The sequence below is a fragment of the Euprymna scolopes genome, chromosome 7, assembly GCF_053919585.1.
Source record: "Euprymna scolopes isolate OS-2025 chromosome 7, ASM5391958v1, whole genome shotgun sequence".
In the NCBI taxonomy this organism is placed as follows: domain Eukaryota; kingdom Metazoa; phylum Mollusca; class Cephalopoda; order Sepiida; family Sepiolidae; genus Euprymna; species Euprymna scolopes.
This window is the reverse complement of record NC_136488.1, coordinates 19,699,883-19,722,092: the sequence shown is the minus strand read 5'-3', so window position 1 is coordinate 19,722,092 and position 22,210 is coordinate 19,699,883. Positions and strand designations below refer to the sequence as shown.

At 36.6% G+C, this 22,210-nt stretch overlaps 1 protein-coding gene across 1 annotated transcript in view; it reads left to right on the top strand.

Moving 5' to 3' along the window:
• LOC145279622 (vesicular inhibitory amino acid transporter-like) overlaps positions 1-22,210 on the top strand; it is a 165,386-nt gene that overhangs the window by 62,307 nt on the left and 80,869 nt on the right. The gene's annotated exons all lie outside the window — the stretch shown is intronic.

Genomic DNA, 22,210 nt, shown 5'->3' with positions numbered 1-22,210 from the left:
GCTAATGAATGCTATTTGATATGGTGTAAAAGGAAGAATTAAAAAAACTATTCGTATTATTTTGATTCATCGGACTACTGTTCTCAGCTTGAATGCGATTTTCACAACGTTTTGGTCGATGTAACCTTCGACCTTCTTTAGGTATATCTTGTCGAACTCGGGAATGTTTTTGTCAAACCCGGGAATTGGGACGGAATTTCAAGCGGGACCCTTTACTTACTTCACCGGGGTAGCGTGCTCTTGTTCCATCAGACATGTATTTTTCGGTCGCCTACACTGAGAATTGAACCTTCAACCTTCAGGAGAATAACACTTACATATTCACAACTAGAAATAAAAGTAAGTTTAAGGCTCCTAGAATTGTCTGCAAGACTCCATAACGCAGTGGTTAGAATACTTGGAAAGATTAATTGTAAAAACACTCCCGAGTTCGACAAGATACACCTGAAGAAGGTCAGAGGTTACATCGACTAAAACGTTGTGAAAATCACACTCAAGATGAGAACAGTAGTCCTATGAATCCAAATAAAATGTATAACCAATCCTCATCTCAAAAATTCACAAACATATAAAAAAGAAAAAATAACTAAGGTTGATAACTTCTATGCTTTTAATGATTTATAACGGAGTTTCATCATTTTTGTAAGCTTGTAAATAATTTACAACACGTATATATATATATATATATATATATATATATATATATATATATATATATATATATATATATTATAAAAGTGAACGTGTCTATCTGTGTGTGTGTGTCTGTCTGTGTACATTTCCCCAAGAAATAGTCCTGTCAATTTTTAGTCTACATACTCGAAATTTGACATACATCGTACTGAGATTTGGATTTTGGCCAGAAATCTGGCGATTAAGGGGTTAAAGTTCAACGATTTGACCTTTGAGAACTCTACCAAACTCCTCCGACAATTTTGGATCTACACACTGGAAATTTTAGATATAGGTTCCTTGGACATGGATCTAACTTAATAGCTTAATTTGAGCCCAAAACAATAAATTTAAAGGGGTCATAATAGGGGTCAAAGTTAAAAGTTAAAAAAAGTTGACTGTCTTTTTTTCTTTTTTTTTTTCAACATACACCTCCAATGCACTTTTTTCCCCTTTTATTATTTTACAACGATGTGTTTATGCTGGTGGTCTGAATTTTTGAACCTGTCAGAATTAAGCGTCAGTTTGGTTACCTACCAGAAGTTTTGACTAATTCCTCTCCATCCTTTGAGTCGATCTACTTGAAGTAATGCCACCCTACTTATCATGCATATAGTCCTACCTCTTACATAATCACAATAATTGTCAAGCATACCTAGGCGCCATTGTGGATACACCATCGCAACGTCAAAGTTTCAATCCCCCCCTGTATATTATAAATATAGGGCAATAATTTTGCAATATTTAATCATTTGTATTTTATCAACAGAAATATTTATACGTTGATTATTGAATTCCTATACGTTGTCTAATATACATGATTTTATACCTACAATATGTAATAGGAACATAATTATCAAATTCTCATCAAGTTTTTTTTTTTGCAAATTCGTTATTTGAACCTTATTTCTAAATTCATTAAGTATTTGCGCAATCCACATAGCTTGAAAAATAAAGAACATTCGTATTATTCATACTAATGTTTTGATATTAAGTGTTTTTCACACAACGTTTCGTTCGATGAAGCCTTCTTTAGATGTATATTGTCGAACTCGGGAATCTTCTTTCGATCTCGGAAACATGCACGGAATTTTATTTAATCCACGGGGGTAGAATGCTCTCGTTCCGTCAACCATGACTGCGTAAAAGTTCTAAGTAGTTCGTAATTTTATTTTGAGAGCGTCTGCACTTAACCTCCTCACCTAAAAAAAGTCACAAACTTGAAAATAAAGAACATTTATTCAATCTGCGCGGCTATCGATGAACGTCCTATTAAAAAATTAAAAGACAAACAAAAATTTTATTGAATACTTAAGCTTAACAGCCTAACAAAAGTACCATTTAAGACTTAAGGGTAATAAAACGATTGAAAGATAACTTCTATTAAAGAGAACGGTGAGCATAAAATATATGATCTTATAATAGAGTAAACAGACAAAAAGGTAGATCAAATTATTTAAATTTTTTTATCCAGTTTAAAGAAATCAAAGTAGTTTGAGAAATATCATCGCGTCCATAACGATTTAAAGGAGGCAAATGTCTCTTAACTCGTGTGGTTGGTAAACGAAAGATGTCCAATAATAACAGGATTTATGAAACATAAAATCGACTTTGACCTTTTCTTCCAGTTTCCAACGCTTCCTGCCTGTTAGGTCAACACGCCATAGGTCGGTCATCTAAACATTTTCCGATACGAAGCTTTTAAACGTCCAGTTTGCTTTCTTTCATCGTATCTGACTCGTAGTTGTTTCAGCAACCAGGAAGCATCTATTAGCTAGTATAAGGAATCTTTTTTATACGGCGGGATAAAGTCGTATTGAACAAGTTTGTAAAAAAAAACAAAATGGTGGATTTCTATTAATGTCAGTTTCTATTAGATGTTAATACTGTTTCAAGGCAGGAAAAACATCTCGACATTTTGGGCATCGTATTATAATTCTTTATATTCCTCCATTCATTTAAGAGTGTTAAAGAATTGCTTCCCTTTGGTCATTACAAGGTTAAATGACGTATTTTTGGTCAGATTTCTATAAAATCCTTCTCGTGGGATTTTAGAAAGTTTGGTATTGGGCGTAATAATATTAAAGAATAAAGAGGGCGTAACTTAGAAATACGAAACTGTGGTTGACCGAGGAATTTACGTGTTATGTTATAGAGTGCTACAAGGCGAATACATTTCTTTTGTGTTCATCTTTGAAACGCACTCAGAGCTTTCCTGGCGACCCCTCCTCCTCCAAAAATGAAGACGTGGCCTCGATTTGATCAATTTCGATTGTGCCCCTTTGGACAGATATTGCATGGAATCCTGTTCGGACAGTTGGAATTTGAAGCTACACATAATAGACGAATATGAGATACGTGTGCGTGTATGTGGGTAAAAGAAAATAGAAATAGAAAGATAGAGAAAGAGAGTAAAAATCCAGAGACAAACACGCACGCACACACACACACACACACACACACACACACACACACACACACACACACACACACACACACACACACACACACACACACACACACACATACCCCACCCATCTTATTTACGGCATCTTTAATGATTTGGCTGACCAAGTCTAACGATTTGAAGTCAACTAGACAATTGCTGTTCCAGCCGCGAACTCTATAGATTCGGGTGCTCAGATTGAATTCCAGTTCAGTTTTAACCGTCACCAGCCAGGTTATTCTTTGTCTACCACGTCGCTTTTTCTAACCCTTCAAGGGAGCTGGTGTAACGTTGTTATTAACATGTACAGTCCATCGCAAGGAAATGAAAAAAGGAAAGCAATTCGACTCAGTATTTCAGTTTTTAACAAAAGACCTTTATTTCTGCTTCTCCGGCCACGTCTCTGCTGTGTCTCAAACACGTGCTTTTCCGAACCTACCTTCTCCGTTCGCGTGTATCATTTTGTCTCCGCTTTGACGTACAATCACGCAGTCAGCCTGGCCACTTGTATATGTTATCTGTCATACGCTGCTGCTGCTGCTGCAAAGCGCTAGCCGCTCTGTTATTATTGGACAATTGTTTTATAGATGAATTCCCTTGGTTGAAGACCAAAGGAATGATCCCTGTCAGCGTAAACGTCTCTTGAGAATGAGTTGTCGGAGAGAGCTACTTTTGCAGAAGGAACTGTATTGTTTGAGTAAAAGTGCTGCCTTAAAGGATTTTTATGGTATCAGTGTTGGATGTAACTTTGCCGTCAAAGGCTTAGATTACGCATGTTACATGACGTTACTCAGTGAAACATTTGCTGATGACCAGTCTGCTATTAATACTTTATGGTGATGCTCTTGAAGAGATTGAGGATTTCAAATATTCTGGCGTAATCATGACAGTGATGGGTCTGGGCGGAACTGACTTTAAAGCGCGAATTGTTTTGCACGCCATGCCTTCTCTTGACTGAATTCCCGGCTAAGTAAGGATCTACAAAGCTCTGGTGAGAAAGATCCTCCTTTATGACAGTGAATCCTTATCGATGAGAGTTAAAGACGTTAGGCGATTAGAAACTTTTGATCATCACTTCCTGCGCCGAATCCTTTAACAGACACTGTCACGGACTATGTAATTTTATCGGATCTGTTATGGTGCCTATTTATTTTCCGCACGACGAAGACAAAGTTAGACACAGGATCGATTTTTTTTAATTACATTTTCACCCCAAACAAGGTACATTGCCACTTTGTTGTAGGGGGCTACTATCAAGGACATATGCATCAGGGGTACTGTGTAGGGAGTTGGGCAGCAAGATATCGGTTCATGTTGCACTTGAACTTCTGTATGTCAGTACAGTTGGGGAAGCAGGGACCCGGAAGGGAATTCCAAAGTCTATCTGTTCTGGGGAAGAAAGTATGTGAGGAAAGATCTGCTCCCCTCCCAATAAAGAACTCTAGATCGGGACAAAATTAAATCATCAGTTTAAAAGGATTTCTCCTTTACTGGCCGAGAACAGAACAGTGTAATACCTAGACAGATACAACACTTTGATCCGAGCGAAAAGGTCAATTTCATCGCATGAGCAATAGATAATAAATTGGGTACTTCAATGTTGACGTTATTTTCTTAAATAAGAATTTGCTGTTATTTACATCATTTGCATATTGTCCTCAGCTTGATTGGTGTGTGCGTTTGGTTTCTTGATCCGACGAGGGGATTTGATGCGTCTAGTGTGTAAGGTACAAGTTAGTGTTAAGTTCATGGTTGCATGTCTTCTCGCTTTCAGCCAACACTAACCTCACGGTGAAAAGGGAGTAGCTATGCATAAGTCTTCCCTGCCAGTACATAGCCTCGCCATCATCAAGACTCCTACAGTGCCTCCACGTTGGCCACACATAGTAATTGGGTGCCTTGCGGCCCCAAACTAAACTTGTAGGAGATCTCGGAGTAGTAGGGGACCCCAGAGATAATGGGTTATGGCCCACCGATGTGTGGATATGCTCTGGCACACTACCGATCCCTACCCCACTATCTTGTGGGTGCCCTTGGTTGGGTGAAGACTAGGGAAAGCAACCCCAAAATCAAACACCACTGCCTTGTGGGCTTTATCACAGCAAAAGGCTAAGAGATAGGAACCCTGATTTCAAATCTTACTGCTGCCTTGCGGTTTTCCTTAAAAGGCTATGGAACCTTATCCAGAAAAAAAGCGTAGTAGCGGACACGATAGAGCGACTGTCAACCTCATTGAGATTACTTTCGGTCAAGAGTTGCAGCCTCCTCTGCTGCCAGTCGTCGCGGGTTCGCTCCACTGGACATTGGAGGTTTAGAGGGTGTCTATCTAATGCGCAACAGATGCTACACCTAAACTGCGCAAGCAAGTTAGGAGCCAAGGTGGAAAGTCATGTGGCGATGGAGTGAGGATAACGGTGGCAGGTGTGAGAGCTGGGAGCCACTAGTCCAACCTCTGCGCATAGGCGGCCGTGTGTGAAGGTGGCAGATGTATCGAGTGGACGACGATGCTCTGAGGCAGCTGCACGGATGACAAAGCAGCCCTGTTCAGGGGTAGCACTGCTTGCCCTGGAAGGGGACGCCTCTATAAAATGTGAGGTAAACAAAGCTCATCCAAAGACCATCTGACTATCAAACCGCGGGCAGTGGATCTCCAATCGAGCGGTAACAACAACAGAACAAGAACTAACAACACTCAAGACTTGAACATCGCTACATGTAATGTCAGAACCATGCTCGATACGGACTTGGGTGACAGACCACATAGAAGAACAGCGCTCATAGATCTGGAGCTCGAAAATACAAATATCGACATAGCTGCATTGCAGGAGACAAGACTCAGATGGGAGGGCCAACTGAAAGAAGCAAGAAGAACCTATTTCTGGAAGGGCTGTCTTGTAGATCAACCAAAAAGAGCTGGACTCGCTTTTTAGATCAGAAAATAAGTAAATTTAACAATATTAATTAGTATATAACCCTAAAATAAACTACAAATTTTGTGTTAAAATGCCTTTTTAAAACAAATCATTTTAGGCGGCTACTATTTTTGTAACAACCTAATACGACACTTGCTGATAACTATCCATCTCCGGACAAATTCTGTCCTTTTCAGGATAATTATTTTATGTCAGTCCTCTGGGTTGCTTTCCGACCTTAGTGCGATGCTCTATGACCATCATCGCCGGAGAACTGACTAGATCCGCTCAGCCGCCTTTCAATCATTCAACATCACATTTCCTTCGACGCAAATGACGGAACGTAACCACTCGTAATTCTACATTATAGCTGAATAAAACTGACCATTTATATATTCCAGGTTATCCTTAGATTTATCATTCTTTTTTGACCAGTGACGTATATTTATGGTGAAGGAGTTCCATTTACCAAATTCGAAGAGCACTCGAGGATATTGGTTAATGAGATGTAATGATAATTAGTTAAAAGGTAAGAATTCTCATAAAAAATTAAAAGTGATTAATAGGAAGTTCGGTTACTTGTGCAGATGGTACATGAAAGGAATCTGCTGGATTTGAAGACAACTTGTTGCATTTTGCAGGAAAGCAGTTTCAGAGATATGCACCTCTTGTGACGAATCTTCCACATATATGCACCTCTTTTGAAGAATCTTTGTGGAAATTTCTTAATTCATAACATTGACTCTCTGTCTATTTTATTTCACGATGCAGTTCTGCCGCACTTTGTGTCTAGCAAGTTGAAGACTAATCCTCATATATCGGCTGCCACAGAAAGAAAAGCATGGAACGTAGTTTCATCCTTATTATTTCAAGTCATATAGAATCTATAACAAATATAACAAGAAAGTTTGTCTTTATCTGTGTCTTTGCCTGTCTGTTCCACTTTTTCTCGGAATCTACTTGACAATTGATATGGACATTTGTTATGATACGATGTAGCGAACCAAGTATTATGGTATCCATTAGATGAGCAGTTAGAGATTAATATTCAATAATCAATTTATGCGTCAAAATAAAGCAGCAGAATTAGAAATCAGTTTTATAGTATATTGTTTAAGTATGTTGTTTAACATAAATATAAGAATTCCATTTACTTTATAAGCACCATTTCTTTCTTTATATATATATATATATATATATATATATATATATATATATATATATATATATATGATTTTTTCGGAACATTGTAAATCAACTGCATTCCTTTAAAGATTACATAGGTAATTCATGTAATTTTTGTCGTTTTTCTTTATACAAATAAAATAAATTTACATCGTATTTTGATGTTATTATGATTTTAGTTTTAGTGATAATATAAAAACAATAAATATTTATCATTAGTGCAAATAGTGGAAAATTAAGTTAGTGTTATGGCTTATAATATATATATATATATATATATATATATATATATATATATATATATATATATATATATATATATATCCACACCTGGGATCAAAAGGTCTATGGTTTATATAATGGATAGAACCGTCCATTTGGAGGGTGATTCCCCACAGAACAGCCCCCTCCCAAGCTGATTTCTGCGGTTAAGAAAATCAGTATTTCTTCCTTTTGAGCCGACCACCAAGGGGTCTGTGCGCTTCCTCTTTCTGCCGGAGCGTCTCGGTTCTGACATCCCTTTTGGAGGGTCTATGTCAAAACAGTCATACACAGTTTCAATCGACTCACTGCCTTCCTGCAGTGGTTCTTCTTGATCCTCGTAGAAGCGTTTCCTGATTTGGTTCAGGTGCCTCTTATGTTGGAACTTTGGGCCCTGAATGATGTATGTAACATGGCCGATTCTTCGTAAGATCGTGCCCTGTTCCCCCCCCCCCAAAGTTATTTCTAAAATGTTTAAAATATACGTTATCTCCGCTGTTAAACCGTTTCGTTGGCATTGTAGAGGTTCTGCTGTGTACTATGTGTTTGGGTAGCAGTTTATTAAATACGGATTTTATTTATGTCCAAACATGATTTATGCTGGGAATCCCGCATCTGGTTTGTTCGAATTTTTCATGATTCTGTAAACCTGCAGAAATTGTTGAAGGGCCTTTTTTGTCGGTGTACCGGACGCTTTTTTTTAAAAGCGTATTGACGAAGCGTTCGGCCTGGCTGTTGCTTCTGGCGTAGTACTGGGGTGTCGTAATACGCTTGACTTGATACGTCTTACAGAATTCTCTGAACTCTGTCAAGGTGTAGCGTTGTCGCTAACCAGACAGTCTACAACCCCAAACCGAGCAAACAATTCCAATAAAAAATTTGTCGTTGTTACCGTGGTCGGTTTTTGCATCTTAGTACCGCTGGCCATTTAGAGTAAGAGTCAACTACTATCAGGTAGTAAAAATTCTCCACAGATCCCGCATAATCGATGTGGATCCTCGACCATGGTTGTTCAGCCTTAGGCCAAGGTTTATCGGTGGTGCTTTTGCAGCCAAAGCACAGCCTTTGCATCTGTTCACCATGTCGGTAATATCTTGGTCCATAGCTGGCCAATAAACAAAACTTCTCATTAGGCTTTTAATTCTGTTTATTCCTGGATGCCCCATGTGAAAATCCCTGAGAATTCTTTTTGAAGGGTTTGGAGGATGACAACCATTTCACCGTATAACAGTATTTCGTCGCAACCAGAAAAAAATGTCTGAACTGGTGTCACCCAGTGCTAATTTCTGCCTCGTGGTTTGAATAAAATTGTCATTTAGGGATTCTGACTTAATTTCCTGAAGTGTGACCCGCAGTTCACAGTTAATATTGTTTATCATGGCTTTTAAATCACTATTAATACGTAGTGCCGCGATTACTGAATTTTCAAGGGGTTCCATTTTGGCAGGAATCAGTCTCGATAGACCGTCTGCGTCTGGACTAGTTGTTTTGAGGGAAGAAATTGAATTGTAAAATTATAGTTCAGCAGAATAATTCCCCATCTTAGTCTGTTCGCAGTGAATGTTGGAAGTCCTTTTTCTTATCCAAAAATGGATATCAACGGCTTTCTTTTTTTTTTTTTTTTTTTTTTTTTACACAGTGATTACCACTTATCAATGCCCGGAAGTCACTCAGGGTTAAGGGTTATTGCAAGTACATTACGTTAGTGTGGAGATTTGATGAAGTTTTTACTTAAGGGGGCGGTTCATTAGGAATTTGTTAACATTGGACTTGAACACATCCAAGTTGTAGTCCGGTGGGAAGCAGGCAGACGGAACAGAGATCCACAGGCGTGCAGTCCTAAGAAAGAAGCTTTGTTCATGGAATCCGCGTTTTGATTTAGGCACAGATATAGAGTGGGGGAAATTTTTCACAGTGGATTCAGCTATACAGGTGTTTTTCGTGAAAGATTGGCGAGGGGGGATCAGAGATTGGAGTTCAGACGAGCACCTGCCATGGAAATAACGATAAAACAAGGATAGGCTCGCAACGTCTCTTCTGTGGGAGAGAGGTTGCAGAGAAGAGAAAAGGGCATACCCCACTAAGCCACGAAGTCTATTTTGTACTCTGTCAAGGCAGGATAGGCTGTTTTTAGCAGCTCCATCCCAGATATGGCAACAGTATTCCATCCTTGGACGTACTTGGCTTTTATATAGATAGAGAATTGCATCAGTAGTGAGATATCTTCTGGAGCGGTAGAAGGATCCCACCATCTTTCCAGCGACCTTGGCAACAGACTTGATGTACGTGTTCCATTTCAGATCAGGAGTAAAGGTCAAGCGCAGAAGCTTGTCAAAACACGGGGCCTCACCCAGACGAGAGCCATCCATCACAATTGATGCCAGATGGGGATCAGAGCGTTGATGATGTAAGGATAGGAGTTTGGTTTTGGATGCATTAAAGGTAACCAGCCACATCTTCCCCCACTGAACCACGCGCTCGAGATCAGAGGAGAGAGAATCAGAGAGAACTTTGTCATTTACAGCCTTTGATGTGTTGCCGTAGATGGTCGTGTCATCAGCATAGATGTCAACGAATGATTTGTATGTGTTTAGGGAGGTAATTGATGTAGATCAGGAAGAGAGTTGGGCCTAGGATTGACCCCTGAGGGACTCCAGCATTTATATTGCAGGCTTCCGATTTTTGTCCATCTACCACTACTCTTATGAGCCTATCGGAGAGAAATGATTTAATAATAGAGAGAATATTTCCAGTTATACCGTAGCTGGAGATCTTGTGAAGTAGGCCTTTATGCGATGCCTTGTCGAAGGCCTTTGATATGTTAAGAGCAATTGCCTTAGAAAAGAAGCCTTTGTCAAGAGATTCGCTAATCCTATGAGCTATAACAGTTAGCACATCTGCTGTAGATCTTGGAGAATGGAAACCATATTGCGTGTCACTAAGAAGGTTGTTTCTGCTGAGGTGGTTGACTATTTCTCTATTTAATATGGATTCCAGCAACTTACTCATGACACACAGGAGACTTATTGGTCTGTACTGAGAGGGAGATGACTTATCACCTGAGTTCTTAAATACAGGGGATACTGAAGAGGTTTTCCAGGGTGTTGGAAAGCACTTCTCCTTAAGGCAATGTTTAAACAGCTTCGTAAGTATGGGAGCAAGTTCTCGTTGAAGCTTTTTTAACACTATAATTGGGATGCCGTCAGAGCCAGTAGCTTTACTGGAATCAAGGTTCTTGATTAGCTTGGCGACCTCATGCACAGATATTTGTATGTTACCTGGCGTGTTTTGTGTTATAGGAGGAAATATGGGGAGTTGATGGCCTTCGTCACATAGGGTAGAATTAGCTGCAAAGTTCTTGGCAAATAGTTTGGCCTTGTCTGAAGCTGACGAGATGACCTCTGGTCTGTTGATAATGGTTGCGATAGAACGCACATTCTGTTCAGGATCCTATTTGTTATTTGCCAAAACTGGTGGGAACCAAGCCGCTGATCAGCTACTTTGGATTTAACAGACTGGGCATATAGCTCTCTTGCATTTTTTATTACTCTTTTACAGTGGTTGCTGGCGTTCCTAAAAGCAGCTTTAGTCTCAGTGCATCTATTACGTGGGTAGCTATGGAAAAGGTGATTTCTGTGCGCGATGGCAGCCGCACATTCTGGGGAGAACCATGGCTGGCTGGTAGGTTTTTGTTGGAAATTTTTTAGATGGTATGAATCGGTCTATGCCTACAATTAACCATTCGGTCAGGTCTGATACTATAGAGGACACATCCTTTTTAAACATGGAATGCAGAGGTAGATCAGATATGAATGTACGGAAGCTATCCCAGTCAGCCATGGATTATCGGTATAAAGTACGGTGGAAGGGTACGTCTGGGGATTTATTACATTTCATTTTTATCTTAACTGATACAACGTAGTGGTCGGAGGATCCTAGAGGAGAAAGAACGGAACATGAACATAGCTCATGGGAAGTTTAGAGAAAAAGGTCTAGGAGGTTTGCATATTGACCTGTAGCATCGGGCACACGGGTGGGCTCGCGAACAATCTTAGTGAGGTTATAAGAAATGGCAAAATCATGATAGAACCTCCCCTCATCGTCCGTCTTATTTGAATGGGTCAGCCATCCCATGTTATGGACGTTGAAGTCACCACAGATGTGGATGTTAGTCGAGGAGTGTGCAGACAGGATGTTGTCTATTTTCTCAGATATGCTCTTAAAGATAGAACTCCGCTGTTGTGGGGCCGATAACGGGCAAATATAAATGCAATGGTGTACGCAAGTGCAACCCGGAAGCACATATAAGGTAAATTAGGATCTTCTCTAGAGATATCCCTGTCACATGGGAAGCCATCTTTAATGTAGGCACATATTCCATGCCCATGGCGATCTTGGGGGTCAGATTTAGATGTTAAGTTAGAGTATCCGTTAATTATGAACTCATCTAGGGAAGTGGTCGGTCCTATTCCGTTTCGCTTAGAAACAGTATATCCGGTGTCGTCTTCTGTAATTGGGTTTCAACCTCTGGAAGGTTGGAACGTAGACCCCTGATGTTGGAGAAGGAGACATCTACGACGTCCTTAGTTATGGTTTGACGTACGCGGCTTCAATTCTGAGTTTTCCTACATTGTGAACTTTTATGACCGATCTTATTGCATAAATGGCATCTTTTTGTTAAAAATCGGCAACCCCTTACTCAATGTATTCCACCACATCTGAAACAAGCGCTTGGTGCTATTAGTTTTTCTGAGTTTCGGTGGTTAGTGTCTGTGTGCCATTTTGACGGGTTTTTCTTAGTTACTTTTTTATATTCGCGATGCCTACTTCGATATTTCTTGCATCTTTTTTTTTTATAATTTCTACTTTTTGACAATCCTCAGTCAATTTTTGAAGTGTTAAGTTCGGCTCATTTTCTAATTTTGTAAGGACTCTGCGCCTGATCTCCGCATCTGTTCTCGAGGTTAACCCTTGCGCAAACACAAGACATTTAACATTGTCTGCTATTAGTTCAGACAACTTAAAGTAATCACAGTGTTTGTTCACTATAGCTGCGTAGGTGGCAAAATCGTCATTATCATCTTTTACCACATTCAAACATCTCCAAAGCTTATGGAAAAGAAACGTTTTTGGCGAGAAACGTTCTGTTAACAAATTTACCGTTTCATTGAATGATAAATCTGCTGTTTTCCGAGGCAAGATGTAATGCACGAATTTATCATGCTCAGCCGTTTCCAATTGTCGTAGTAGAAGTCTGGTTTTCTTTTTATCAGACCAGTTGCTGCAGACACTATAAAAAACACCTTCATAATGCCGAAAATATGCTGCGATGATATATATATATATATATATATATATATATATATATATATATATATATCACAAAAAAATAAAAATTTTATCATCAGATGACGGCTTTAAGGTTATTTATGTCCCAAAATTTTATTAAAATTCATGCGATATTCACAAAGTTATGACATTTTATTCTTTATCAAGGAATTTCCACTGTCCATTGCTTTATTGCAGGTCTCTTAAAATGTTGTTTTAGGGCAAAAATACTATGTCTAATCATGGTAACTTTATTTTTATTATATTTTTCTGTTAAAGAACAATAAACAAAAGCACATCCTAGGTGCTAAGCCTCAAATAAATTAATTATTTATCGCTATATCCACCATTTTTAAAAAATAACTTTAAACAACCTTTTATCCACCGAAGAAGTCAATTGTTTGATCTGAAAAGGAGTTACGGTTCTGGCGACATCAACTACTTTCCGTCCACAGGACATCCTTTGAAGTAATTTGCTCTTCTCTCTGACAGACACCTCTTTTCAATATTGACCAGAGATGTTCAATGGGGTTAGGATCTGGAGAACACGATGGTTTCTCCAAAGAAGCCCATAGATTCATAGAAGGCTCCAGTCGCCCTGTCTTCATAAAAATTATCTGAAATCGATGTGACAATGGTAGATCATCTAGCCATGGTGACAAATGTTTATCCAAAAAGGTCGTGTACAAACTGCTGGTAAGTTTTATACTCTCTGGAACTCGGAATGGTCCAACCAACTTACCCCCAATGATTCCCGCCCGAAACAAGATGCCTCCACCTCCTTGTTGGCGATGGGGGGGGGGGTTGGAGTTCCGTTCGAGTTCCAGATTTGGCCCATCCATCCTGACCGTCAAGAGTAGCTTGGGTCTCATCTATAAATAGGACACGTGGGAAATCCATTTTCATGTAATTCTGTGCCCAAGCCATTCGTTTTCCCTATGTTGTTTGCTCAATGGAGGCCTTCGAATAGTTTTGATGTTCCTTACATGGGGCCTGCCTGAATCTTGGAGCGATTCCAGCTCTTGCAAAAATGGAAGCACTGGTGCTGTTTGGGTTTCGGTTGACTTCCCTACGAATTTTCTGAATATTACTATGCGAAAGGTTTCTCCTGGTGCCCTTATCCTCTATGGATTTGGTGTTGGGGTTTATTCACGAAATAAGCCAAATTCTTGGATCCCTTTCCAGCTCCATACCATATATTTGAACAATCCGTTTGCGAGTTCAACAACAATCCTTTCTTTTTTGATAACCGTTCATCGCCCCTTTTTTTGCATTTTAAAAGACCTGCAATACAGCGATGGACAGCATAAATTACTTGATAATAAATAAAATGTCATAACATTGTGAATATCGCATGGATTTGAATAAAATTTTGGGAAATAACTAACCTTGAAACAGTCATTTGATGATACAATTTTCATTTTTTTTTGTGACGTATATTTAGTGAAATATTAATATTTTACTAATCTGTAATAAAGCGATTGACACAGTTTATATATACTGGAGATTTTAGCTTCATAAAAATGAACACAAGTTATAGCTCATTGAGTAATCAACGAGCTATAACTTGAGACCGTTTTTATGAGGCTAAAATGTATAGTGTATATATATATGTATATATATATGTGTATATGTGTATATATACATTACACACGCACATATATATACATACATATAATACATATATATATACACACAGAAAGAAATGGTGCTTATAAAGTAAGTAGAATATCAATATATACATACATGCATATATATATATATATATATATATATATATATATATATATATATATATATATATATATATATAAGCGAGATAAGACACTGTCCTTTGCCAAGCAATAAATTCTTAAATCGAATATATGTCTCTATATGTTGTTTTTTTTCAGAATTTCAGAAATAAAACGCATATTTGCTCTACAACTGTATTGAGCACGTTCTCCAGTTTTTATTAATTACCATCTCCACTAAACTATATATATATATATATATATATATATATATATATATATATATATATATATATATATAAAGAAATGGCGCTTATAAAGTAAGTAGAATATCAAGTATCCAATTCATATATTAATGTTAAACAACGTGCTTAAAATACTATAATACTCATGTCTAATTTCGTTGTTTTATTTTAACGCATAGAAGAGCTAACTCTGCTTGTAAGAGATATTAAAAATGGCAAAGGAAATAATTGTCATCTTGATGCATTTCCGTTTCATGGTTGAGCCTATTATGCATCTGAGGAAAGGCATAGACTTGCTAGTAGCTGTGGTAACCATGAAAAGTTACTAAATCATTGAAGGTGCATCAGCCGCAATTCCTTTTTACACAAAAAACAAACACATTGGATTTGTAGAGCTTTGTCTTGTGATATTTTAGAAAAACAAATATTTCAAATTGATCCGAGAATCAATTCATCAATAATTCGATTTTCCTTCTGGTGATCGATTAATAGATAATAGACTCAGTTTTAAATTTATTTAAGAACAAAAGTAAGATTTCAAAATGAGTTTTAATCACAGACGCTTTTATTTTCTTGGACAGTAAATACCAACAATGTATTTCGCGTTGTAATTGTTTCATAGTTTTTTAGTATTACTGTTGAAGCGAGGAATTAAGGTTTTTGGTTCTTTCTCACTACAAGAACTTAGACAGCAGAATCGGAAAGTGGGGTTGAGAAGTTAGCGCCCCTGAAAAGAGGCACCCTCACCTGCAAAAAAGTGCCTGGCAACTCCGTCGGTATTCCCTGGTAAGAGCAATAAACTAACTTCTTCTCAAAGAAAGAAGGAAAATCCTGGGAGGGTGGACCTCCTACAACTGCATAGAACCAACATCGCTCCGTAGGAATAAATGTTAACAAGCTGAGTTTGTTTCGGAATTCTTTTGTTTTATCATTGCAGTTTTTCTTCTTGATTCTGATTTTTCGTAGTATTTTTTCACATTTTTTGGGACTATTTCTTGTGGTGCTATAATTATTATCACTAGCGACGCCAGGCATATATATATTGTATATATATTGTATATATCCAGCGCCAGGCATATATATATTGTATATATATTGTATATATCCAGGCATTTCGTTTGTTTATTATCCTTGCAGATGCATTCTAGTTCGCGCATGCTCCACAGTTCCACAAATCTCAGTGAATGATGCGAGAAATGTAAGCAATGTGTATTAAATATAAAATGGAACTCAATTGTTGAAGGACATTTTGAGAGAAGCGACCATAAGCCTCTTTCGCGCCTTTTACGATTGTACTATCGGGGGAGGGGAGATAGGGAAGAGATATGGACGGATTCTCTTTGCTGCGTTAATCCATCGTTAATCCGAACTACAAAAAAAAAAAAAAAAAAAAGAAACAAACATAACACTGTTCTGTGGGTTATTTTCTTTTTCTTTACTTCCGGTTTATTTTTTAGTGTTATTTTTTTATTGATTTTTTTTTCTTTAATCCTTAATAAACGATTTTTCCCGTTTTCTAGGTTTGTCTGTATATTTTCTCTGTTCACTGTTGACTGACAATGTAAGTTCTTTCTCTCCTTCGTTCTGTCTTTCCTCTTCTCTTTCTATTTCTGTCTAATATTTTTCGGTTTTCTTTTTTGTTTTTCTTGTTTTCTTAAATATAATTTAAAGATATTCTTCTCCTTGTTTTCTCTCTCTTCTTTTTTCTTAAAATATTTCTTTCTATCTATTTATCTTTATTGATTCATTCATAATACCATGCAAATATTTTATTTTCTCTTTCTGTCTCTCTTTTATATATTCTTTCTTTTTTTCCTTTCTTTCTTTCTTTCTAATACAATTCAAATATTTTATACCCTCTTTCTCTCTCTTGTTCCATCGTTCTTTCTCTCACATATTTTTCTTTTTAACATAGGCAAACTAACACCCGTTTTTAAAGATTGTCTGTACTCAATACATATAGCATTGTTTTTGAAGACTTATGAATGTCGGCGAGGAGATATCACTAAAATACTTATATTATAGATGCGTTCGTATTTGTATCGCAGGTGTATCTATATGTTTCCATACGAGAAGACCTGCGTGTGTGTATAAAACAGCGAACGTGTGAATGCATGTATGAAAGTGCTTTAAATAAGTTTCTAGACTTTTTTGTTAACGCATTTAAACTTGTAGTAGACTCTTGAAAATTCAGTATGTTATTGATATACATCTTATGAGATGGCTGAAGAATTTTTATGATTTCAGATTCTAATAAACAGTTACAGCAGGAATTGGAATATACTATACTAAAGCCTGATTGTTGTAGATGGTGAATTTCAAAAAATGAAATCTGGACGTGAGGACACTTTAGAAGAACGATATGCATTAAAATTCTGTTTTTAACTTGGAAAATGTTACAGAAACGTATGAGATGCTTCAGATTACTTTGGGATCATCTTGCATGAATCAAACATCAGATGAATGGCATAAGAGATTCAAGGAAGGAAGGGAGTCTGGGAGGCATGATGAGAGGTGTGGGAGGATTAAGGAAGTCAGAACACCAGAATTGATTAGTCAAATAAAGAATTTCATGGATAAGGACCGTTGTATATATATATATATATATATATATACAACGGTCCTTAATTATTATAGTAAAAAAAATAATTATATATATATATATATATATATATATATATATATATATATATATATATATATATATATATAGAGAGAGAGAGAGAGAATAAGTGCACAGACTGATGTCAGTGTGGGAACTGTACACGCAATTATTCGTGAGGAATTAAAGATGTGGAAGATTGCGCAAAGTTGGTCCCTGTGACTTTTGGTTATTCCCTAGCTGAAGGAAACCTTAGATGCTGTCCTTATGATATAGTCGAGGAAATGAAAAACGGCGTGACAAGGACACGCTTACACAAGATGACTTCTATGGGGCTTTCCAGAAGTTGTTGAAACAGTGCAGCAAGTACATTGCAGCTGGAGGAGATTACTTCGAAGGAGACTAGAGTTTCATGTGTGTACTATCAATAAAAGTGTCCATACTACAAAAGTCTGGAAACTTATTGAAAGCACCGCGTATGCAGTTTTTAGAATTGCACGTGTGTGTGTGATGTGTGCGTTCGAAATCTATTTCCATTTCAGCTGCCGATTTATCATTGTGGATAATTGGTCGCAGATAAGCAGTTATTATTTTCTAAAGATTTCGTGCAAAGTTAGCCACCAGAGATGTAATTAACTTGTCTGAGAAGAATATCCCTACCCACCAATAGACTATATATCCGCGCGAGAATCGAAATAACGCGTCCATCTGTTTGCAAGCAAAACTTGAAACAGCATTTAAATAATCATATTTATATATACCACCAAGACAAAGTTTTTTTCCTTTAACAAATACTATTCATGTCTGCTTCTGGAACGCATATGAACAGGAGCTGAATAGAGAATCAGAGGCTGCAGAGACTAACTATATGTTTGGATTTAAAACTGACGATACCTAATCTTCTGTCTTACATGTAAATAAATATTACTCTCTTTATTTTTAAAATTTTCTAAATAATCGAGCTCTCTGTTAGAATTCTCTCGGAATAACCTTTTGTAAATATTAATATCTATCTATCTATCTATCTATCTATCTATCTATGCATTTATAAAATTGAGTTTTTCTAGCACTGACATTGATATTAAATGTCTACTTTTTATATTTAAAAAATGTTAAAACGATATTCTTAATATACTCAGTCATGGATATGCGAGCGATTTCATAAAGATTTACTAATTTGCATATTCCTTTGAAAAACGAGCGTTCATTAATTACTTATTTACGTTTTACGTTTTTTTATTAAAGTATTGCTTTCGTTTTATTGTTACGTTTAATTCTTTTTATGCATAGTTTCTATATTGTGTATAATCGCGTAAAATTTAGAATGAAAATGTTTTAGCGCACGACATGTTATATATATATATACATACATATATATATATATATATATATATATATATATATATATATATATATAAGTGACCTTGTCTGTGTATATGAAACATCTCTATTCAACCCCTCTCTGAATATTTGGTTCACAGACTTTAAACTTGATATATAGGATATTTTATCCTGTGAATACTTTCGATTTATTTTAGTCGGCAAAATTGCTGATAAAAGGGTCAAAATTGGGGAAAAATACAGTTGACATTGGTAGAAGTAAGTCGACTAAACCTACTTGCATGTATAAATCTACATTGCTTAACCAACGTTATTTTCGAACTATTTATATGCGTATGGACGTGATTGCAAGGCTACCAAATAAGGCTGGAGAGTTATATGTGGTTCCAATTCTAGCAGATAGCACCCAATTCATTATTTTAAACTTTCGAAATCACTATTATATATAGGGTACAGTATAATAATCGATAGAAAATTGACTCTTTAATAATAAATACGAAAACTGCAGATTAAAATATCACACACACACACACACACACACACACACACACACACACACACACACACACACACACACACATATATATATATTTATATGTATATATGAAGGAGTATAAGAAGGCTATAGCAATGCAGGAAAATGGCTGTTTGAATTCGTGTGATCTATAACATAAATGGACAAAAGGTCTTCGTATATTCATTTATTTTCCAAAAGCAATCAGAAATACGAATCAGTAAATATGGACTTACTGTTTGAGATAACCGTGATGGTGGAAGTTTTTAATATTCCAGGAATATCTTTTTTTTAAAAGAAAGGAACCAAAGGTTGTCGTTAAAAACTGAAAAATATCGTAAAACAGGACTGGAAATGGGATTAGTTGAACTGTCACACAGAAATAGAGCTTACGCATTAGATTTCCTTATCCATCATTATTATTATTATTATTGTTTTAAATTTATTTATTTTGTTTGCTTGTTAATTTATTATTTAATTTTAGCGAATAAGAAATCTATTATTATTTTACTTTAGGCCGGACGTATGTGGGAACGGCGCTCGTTAAAACCACCATGTGTCCTCATGGGAACAGACTTAAAGTCAACAGACGGTTCCCTGCATTAATTTTGCCTTCTTATACTCTTCCATATTTATTTACTAGCAATGCTTTAAGCAAACTACCTTCTCCTCATTCATATATATATATATATATATATATATATATATATATGTGTGTGTGTGTGTGTGTGTGTGTGTGTGTGTGCGTGTGTGTGTCTGTGTATGTATGTGTGTGTACATGTGCGTTTGTGTATTAAATAAAGCCTTAACTACTGAAATAAAACAATATTTTTGAAGTGCTCAATGTATATATATATATATATATATTATATCTATAGACACAAACTTGAGTTTGAGATGGTGTTGAGGAGTAAAGAGAGATTATCTCCTTCCTTAATTTAGCTAAGTTATTTATGCTAGTCTATTCATCGACGTTTTTCGGTAATTATACTTATTAATTTGAGGTGTATCGGGACCACTTTGTATCCTTTCAATTTTTCCCTGGTTCATTTATCAATTAATTAAGATATTGTGAGTGAGGGGTTATATTTACGTTTTACTGTTTTATTTTTATTTTTAACTAGAACCTTAATACGAAACCTAAATATCAAACATGGCGACTCATACATCTGAAGAAGGTCGGAGATTGCATCCACCGAAACGTTGCTCAAATAATACTTAAGATGGAAACAGTAATCCGATTAATCTAAATCGTTTGATATATATATTTTTTTTTTACTTTTAGCTAAATGTTATATAGGGGTTTCATTGAGAGAGTTTTATTAAGAGAGTTTTAGAAAGTCTTAGTGAGAGTTTGTCTTATTACAAGTGATGTTGTATCTTAGAGAGAGAGAGAGAGAGAGAGAGAGAGAGAGAGAGAGAGAGAGAGAGAGAGAGAGAGAGAGAGAGATGTCGTTGTAGATTGTTCGTTTTATGACGTTTCATATATATTAAATAATGTTCATACTTAGATTTATAATGGAATATGAGAAGCTCTTAGAGTGATGAGATAGTGTTCAGACATTGTGCAGACAGTCTTCAGACAGTCTTAGTGTAGATATGAGATGTAGAGTTCACATTGTAGATATGAGATGTGTATATCATGACATTTTATAACACAGACATATAGACATATAATAACAATTCACTTTACCTTTTGCTGGAATCACAACACAAAGACGACGTTTACAAAAACACCTGATGGTTTTATTTCTTCTCACGACCGGCCGTGGTTTTCATCATCAAGAATTCAAAGCTTCACATATTAAGTTCCAAAGTGACCGTCTCGCTTCTAGACGTTCGAATGACAAACTGGACTGTCGTCTGTCGACTTCAGACTCTCTCTGACTTTCCCCCACTTTCTCCTTTCTTTTCTCTAAAGTTTTTCTAACTATCTCTAGAACTTTCTATTTTCCATGACGTCATACACATGTTAAAACATGTACCTTCTTTCGCGTGTTCTGGACATGCGTGTCCAAAACTTTTCCTTTTTTTACAAAAGGAATTTTAACCTATATTTCCAATATGTTAAAAACATTAAATTATCTTGTAGCTGCATTCTTTCAATTGAATTTTCATAACAAAATTGACAGTGCACATTCTTTTCTTGAAATATTTTATCTCTATTCTAAACAATCGTTTTGCTCCTTTTTCTAATTCTCACACGTAATCTATTTCTAAACCTAAATTACGAGGTTCGAATTTCGTCTATTGCTATTTCATTTTCATTTTAACTAAATCTCTCTATTTTTATACTTACATGAAAAGGGGGCAGCCCTTATCATGTAACCTCGGAACATAGCGAGTTATACACCTGAATAAGGTCGGAGATTATATCGACCAAAACGTTGTGCAAGTAATACTTAAGACGAGAACAGTAGTCTGATTAATCTAAATAACACGAACAATTATTCATCATCTAAAAAATTCAGAACTGTAACAACATTCTTATTTAACTATAGATTTTAAACAAGTTAACTTCCATGGCAAGTGCTCGTCTGAGCTCCAATCTCTGCCTCCCTCGCCAATCTATCAATATAAACACCCGTTTAGCTGAAACCACTGTCAGTAATTTTCCCCACTTTTTATGTGCCAAAACCAAATACGTAGATTCCATAAACAAAGCTTCTTTCTTAGAAGTGCACGCCCGTTTGCCTGTTTCCCACCTGACTAAAACTTGGATGTCTTCAAGTCCAACATAAACAAATTCCTGATGAACCGCCGCCTTAAGTAAGACACTTTATCAAATCTCCAATACTAACGATTACTTTGATATTATCCCATTGATTACTGTACACACAATAACCCTTATCCCCGAGTGGCTTCCGGGCTTTGATAAGTAGTGACTACCATGTAAAAAAACAAACAAAGAAACTGTTTTATACCATCATGGAATTTCTTCAGTTAAACTTCATTCTAGTGCAACGCCGGG